General features: G+C 38.6%; 1 long non-coding RNA gene across 1 annotated transcript; it reads right to left on the bottom strand.

Annotated features, from left to right (window-relative positions):
• Window positions 1–3,501: 3,501 nt before the first annotated feature.
• LOC125480783 lies at window positions 3,502–5,703 on the bottom strand. Its single transcript, XR_007261042.1, has 2 exons — window positions 5,328–5,703; window positions 3,502–5,223 (listed from the first exon to the last, which is right to left on the bottom strand). It is a non-coding gene; the product is annotated as an uncharacterized LOC125480783 (long non-coding RNA).
• Between the last annotated feature and the right edge of the window lie 1,030 nt (window positions 5,704–6,733).

The following is a 6,733-nucleotide window of genomic DNA, read 5'->3' as shown; positions in this document are numbered from 1 at the left end:
TGTCTTCGTGCGTGAAACTGGAAATGTTGGCTTTGTACAAAATTCTGGAACTTTGATACAGCGATCTTGGGCATCTTAGCTTTCGTCTCCAACTAGCCTAGTTTCAAAATCCATCTAGAAATTTGGTTTTTCGTTGAAAATTTTTCAAGTGCGCATAATGGGTTTCAGGCACGATAACATTGCCCGTGGAGCTTTACACGAACACTTACCCCAGTCAGAGCGTTGGTAGACTCAAGCTGAGTTGTGTGTAGGTTTCAAATGAGAAATCTACAAGTCGATTTTGTAATGTGGCGTTGGTCTGTACGAAACCAAACCTGCCCTTGCTTGGAATCACGAGATGAGTCTGATAGGAGCATATTCATGCGACTTAATTAGCTTGTTCTCATGCATTTATGTTGTGTTTCCTTAGTTATTTTAGTGTTTAAAGTCATTTTTGTGTATTTTCAGATTATAAGGCCAAAGTGTGCAAGAAGATGCAAATTGGAGCCTTTTGGAGCAAAAGAGGAATGAATGAGTTGAAGACTTGAAGAAACGATGAATTCCTACCAAAATGAGGGTTCCTACTCAAACAAAGATTCCTACTTGAAGTAGGAAAGTTAACCCTAGGTTTCCCGTTTTGGTAACCTTTCCTAATCTTAAACGTCCGTATTTTCTAGCCACTTTGAAGGCCTTGTAGGCACTTTAGGACACAAAACGAAGGCCCTAAGCCCACTTACACAACCTTGCCGTGCATTAACCCTAATCCCCTTCCCTTGCCGTGCAAGGGAGGACAATTTTGTCCTAGGTTTGCACTTAAAACACATGCTTCTAAACCCTAGCCGCACCTTGCCCTTTTATTTCTGAATTAAACCTATTTCTCTCCCAAATTCAATCCTAGTCGCACCTTTATATTTCTGATTTTATTTTCTTTTTTCTAGAAGCCTTTGATTTAATTTTAATAAGCTAGGGTTTGTTTTTTGAAATCATACATATTCCTAACCCTAGCCGCACCCTTCCATACTCTCCATTGAATCCGTAGCCTTTCATTCATCCAAAATTCATCTCAGCCGCACCTAATATTCACCCTAGCTCTCTTTTCTCTCATTCACTTATCATTCATATCATTCAGCCACCAAAACCTAATGATCCCACCTAAGCCGCAGCCACCCATTCATCTTCTCCCTTTACCGTAGCTTCTCCATCAATTCCAGCCACCATCCAACCTTGCCGCAACCTTCCCCCACCATTCCAGCCACCATCCAACCTTCATACACCTTCCACAACCCCTTGCCGCACCACCATATCACCATAAACCTATCCCTAAACTAGAAAATCATCCAAAAACCACCCACACCATCTCTGCCGCAGCAAGGAGAAGAAGAAAGAGGAGCTTAGACGCGCAGAAATTCAAGTGGATTCATTGGGCGTTCTAGGTGTAATCAATCTTTTAATCTTTATGTTTAAATTCAATTTTATTTCTCTTTTTGTGAACATGAGAGGCTAAATCCCTAGTTAGCTAGGGGGTGATTCGAAACTATGTTTATGCTTGTAATATGAACTGATTACCTTTGGTTAGAATTTCATGAATTGTGGATTCAATTTGTTTAACTGCTTGATTGATAACTTATTTGTGTATGTTTATTGAGAGTGCACGCTTAATTTTCATGCATGAATATGACGCTAGAATATAAGTGAATTTCACCTAATAGTTATGAACTTATATTCACAAGTAGTGGATGTTGCTTATAAACAATCGCGTTAAATGAATTCTTGGCACTAGTTTCATGCTCATCATAGTAACGAATGCTTCGTCAACACTTATGATTTCCAAAGAACGTAATGATTCTAACTTGTATCTTTATCATGCTGTTCATATAAAGAACTTGTTAGGAATAATTTGTTTGCGATGCATATTCATCCAATTCAATGATTCTAGGGAAATCTGAAGGTTAATTTAAGCGGACCTAATTAACCCGGGGTGTTGAGTTTCATAATTCATCGAAAGACCAACTGAAAATCATCTTGTATGCAAGTGTGACATGTGTGGAGAAAAACCTTCTAGTTAGCATTCCATCCATATTTTCATCAAATTCATCTTTACAATTTGCCCTTAATTACAATCTGTGCATTTTATTTAATTTCGTCAAAAATTCAATCCCCCTTTACTTTAGTGTCCAATTTAGTTAGAAAGTGTCTTAGTTTGTGTTTCTAAGTGTTTTGAATCAATTTATTACCCAAATTCGTCCAAAGTAGTAAAAGTGTTCAAAACTGCCCATAAAGTGTTTTTAAGGCTGTTTTGAGTCTTTTGGTTTGTTTTAGTGTTTTTATTGTTTAGTTTTGCATTCTTTGAGTCTAGTTTAGTGTTTTAACCTTTGTTTTACGTTTTTGAGTCAGTTTCCAAGTGATTTAGCAATCCTTCCTAATCCCCGATTTAGAACGATCCGTACTTGCATCTTTACTACAATTGTCAAAAGAGGGTTTTAATTTGTGTGCTTATTTAGTTCGCATCAGAGTCGTGAACAAGAGTACACCAATAATTAAATTAACCATGGTTCAAACCCAAAATAGCTAAGCGATGATAACTGAAAAATAAAAATGATGATAAAGGAACGCTTCCCTTTTCGTGATTCTTCGTGTTGAGGCATGATCGTTATGCTGGATTTGTAGAACAATCATGGTTCGTATATGAGTTTGGAACTCTGATAGAACTTGAGACATAGTTCCAGAGTTGAACTTAAGCTTTTTTAGGGGTGGCTTGCCCCTAGTAAATTTCTTCGCCAATTCCTGGCTCCACCAGAGTGACTGATGGAGGCGTTATTGTCATGTTGACTTTGATTTGTCATAGCCTAACATTTACACAATTTGGGGCCATCTTTTGGTGACCACGTGAGAAAGGAGTTTGGAGATGTTTCCTTCGCTTTCTTTGGTTACAGTGAGCAAAAAAGTCATGGTCCATGTAGGAGGGCTCCTTTTTTTGCACACAGCACCACCTTCTCTACCCATTTGATGGAAGCCTTTCCTTCTTATTCTTTTGTCTTCTGGTGAAACTAATTTGGACTACCCTCTGGATACAAATCACAAGCATCTTTCACAGGGCCCCGTTGCACTGTATCATCACATGCAAAAATTGATGGTCTTCTTTTTCTTAATCAAAGGTCCATATGGCCGAGGGACCTCCTTTTCGCAGGCAACTTCTTTTCCGTCCCTGAGAAGGATTCTTCTTTGAAATCTACGAAGGCGTTGCTAATTGCCCATATGAAGCGGATTGGATCGTCAACGCGGGTCTGGTACGATTAAGGCGGCCAGATTGGTGTTGAAGGTTCGTTGGTGGCAAACGGAGTTGTACAGTTTGACAAGAGGATTAGGTTGCTGCTACAAATAGAGTTGAATGGAATGACAGGTCTCGAACATTGATTCGACACAAGTTGGCGTCTCGGATTCGCGTTTCTAACGAAGTCCTTGCCTTCTCTTTATTAACTACATTGCAAAAGATAAAGAATTGGTACAGAAGAAGAAAAAGAATTGGTAGAGAGAAACAAGAGATATTATATTGATTGATTAGAGAAGATGTATACAACTGAACTCAAAGAAATGATAGCTATATAATTCTTTATATAGCCATATATCCTAATTACAATAATATCCTTTTTACTATATTAACAAACTCAACCACGAGAATAATGCCATGTGGCATTTCTGTTATATCAGTTATTACTCCCCTCTCAAACTAAACTTGGAGTATCCAAGTGAAATTTGAACTAGCCAGGTATTTGAGACTAATCTGGAACTATGAGACTAAGATTACTTAGAGCTTTTGTAGCTTCCTAAAGAGTTGAGACACAAACCAAAACCTCTGCTCACTCCATTATTATTACACAAGACTACAACTTTAGCCGTTGGTGAAGCCATGATGAAAGACACAAGTACAATCCAGAAATCAAAACAGATAAATTCTTCTAAATTCTTCTAGGCAGCAAGAGAATGACACTCTTGACACAAATGCTAAGGCAACAAGAGAATAACGCTCTTGACAAATTCTAAAGCAACAAGAGAATGAGACTCTTGACAAATTCTATGGAATCAAAGAAAGAATGATACTTTCTTAACCATCAAGAAATAATGACACTTTCTTGAAATCTTGTAATCCAATCAAATCACTGAATGAAAAAGTAGTTTATCGACAATTCATCCAAAAACAACAAAACAACTTGACATACATGTGTCTTCACTAACTTCACAAAACAACTTAAGCTAGGCATTTCTTCAAACATGTGGACTGCATAAAGTTCAAAATCTGCAGATCTTGATCTTGCCAATGAGAGTGGCCATCAGCATGCAAGAAAAGATTGATACACTCTTCCTCAAGATTATCCACTACAGGTAGACCACCGAGAGAGCTCAATCACCCCGTTGCCATTTTCAAGAACCAAGAAGCAACCTAAACTCAAAACCCCGGAAAACCGAAACTCTTTTCCACAATCTCTTAATTAAACCCAGAAATCTTGCACTTGGAATTAAAACCCATAAATCCTTTGATCTCGAAAGTGCTATCTTCCATTGAAACCCCATCTAACCTGATGGATTCAGCAGCTATATCGACATCAAAAGATTATTCTCTAAGGAATTAGCCCACACTAAGAATCAGATTCAAGAAAATCCAAAAGGAAAGAACATGGGTATTTTTTGGCATTCAAAGCAAGAAACGGAGAAAGAACCAATCCCTATTTATGAACAATCGTCCCCAAATCTCTCTTAAATCGCTAATTTATTTTGAAATTCATATCCCCAATTTCTGAATCTATGCAGATCTTCATGAAAACCATAACCCCCACAAATTTCAGCTCTCCTCCTCTCTCTCCATTGCCAATTTTGACGGTTTTAGAGAGAGAAAGTGAGGGTTCCACGGACAAAGCCGAAGCCCTAAACGCCGTTGCTTTGCATTCATGATGGTGCTCTACCTGCTCTATGAATCAGCTTCAGTCTACTCTCTATTCCTGGCTCAGAGATGCAACACCGGAATCGAGCTACCAGAGAAGGTGTTCAAGACTGACAGTATCAAAGGGGAGATGAAGAACATCGTGTTGAAGTTGGTTGTTCTGAAGGTGAAGGAAGAGGAGAAGGCCAACGTCTTCCATGTGAAGGCCAAGCAGTGGTGCCGTACTGGCCTCACCGGCTTCATCTTGAAACCCAGAGGAAAAACCCCAAAACTAAACAGAAAACCCTTGATAGAAAAAATCCAGAGACCTAAAAAAAAGAACTATGAATACGGAAGCATAAATGATCAAATATGCGGAAACGAAAGAAAGTAATGAAGAAAGATAGAAAGTAATGAGAGAAGAGGAATCGACCACCAAGATCCTTGGCGTTAGCCTTGGTGACTTTGATACCATATTAACTACATTGCAAAAGATGAAAAATTGGTATAGAGGAAGAGAAAGAATTGGTAGGGATAACAAGAGAGATTGTATTGATTGATTAGAGAAAATGTATACAACTGAACATAAGAAAATGATAGCTATACAATCCCTTATATAGCCATATATCCCAGTTACAATAATACCCTTCTAACTATATTAACAAACTCAACCACTAGAATAATGCCATGTGGCATTTCTGTTATATCAGTTATTACTCTTCGTGTGTCTAACGAAGTCCCTGCTGTGATGGATCGTCTTTCTGTAGGTTAAATTGGAACGTGATTCCTTTCGCGATTCGTCTACAAAAGAAAACGAGAGAAGGGATTATATTTATTTTAGAGCTTTGACTAAGCAATTCATAACATTTCATTGACCAAATAATAACGAATTAACAAGTAAATTGCACAAGCAGACAAGAGTTCCTTTTTGGCTTGTCTTCAGATTTGTCTTTGGCTTTGAATTTACTGGAGGTCTTTCATTATTCCTATGATTGTCCTTCACCACGCATTTAGGAAGAGGGGTCATGTTCATCTTTTAATCGCAACTTTCTTGTCACGAATTGCACATATCATGAAGATGCTTTCTGAGATGGGGAATCCGATAAGAATTCACGTACTTGTTTTCAGCGGTTGTCCCACCAAAACGATACAAAACGAAGATCCTTCACACTGTTCTTCTTGCTTTTGTTGTCCACGGTAGAGGGATTTGGACGGGAATTTGTGTTCTTTCTCTCAATGAAATGGAAGTACCAATTGTTGGAACCAAATTTGTGTACCACCGTACGTGGATGACTTGCATAAACTCGACTTCCAGTAAAACAATAAACAATCGTAAGCAAGCCTTAGACCGGAGGGTGTGCCAGCTAAAGGCTCTCTGATAGTCAAGTTAGTAAGCAGTTTTAGACTCAAGCAGTGGGCAAGAGAATTAGAGTACTATAGGTGAACCTTAGATGGGTGTATTTACACTATTGGGAGAAAGACCTTTTTAGGATAGAATCCTCATTTTAAGCCGAAAAAATCCTAGAGGATATCTAGAAATAAATATTGCAATATTGCACCCCCTTAGGAGTGTGACTACTTGTGGTGCATGCCAATCCCTAGATTGTAGGAACTTCAAGACTTATAAAGGATCTAATTTAGTCCATATCTAGATCAAACCGCGTGTGCATGGTCATTCGGCAGAATTGCTCAAACTTCGCCTATGACAGGGTGATGGTGGCACCACTGCTCCGTCTAATCCAGCTTTGCACGAAGTTATCTAGTCCATGATCAGACTTCTGAGGTAACTACATTTGGATCAACCTTACTCTGGCCCTGGAAAATCATGATTTTGTTGTG

The sequence above is a fragment of a genome, unplaced genomic scaffold, assembly GCF_019419815.1.
Source record: "Pyrus x bretschneideri cultivar Hongxiangsu unplaced genomic scaffold, Pyrus_bretschneideri_v1 Contig36, whole genome shotgun sequence".
In the NCBI taxonomy this organism is placed as follows: domain Eukaryota; kingdom Viridiplantae; phylum Streptophyta; class Magnoliopsida; order Rosales; family Rosaceae; genus Pyrus; species Pyrus x bretschneideri.
Note: the sequence above shows the minus strand (reverse complement) of the source record. Positions and strands in the feature narration are given on the sequence as shown.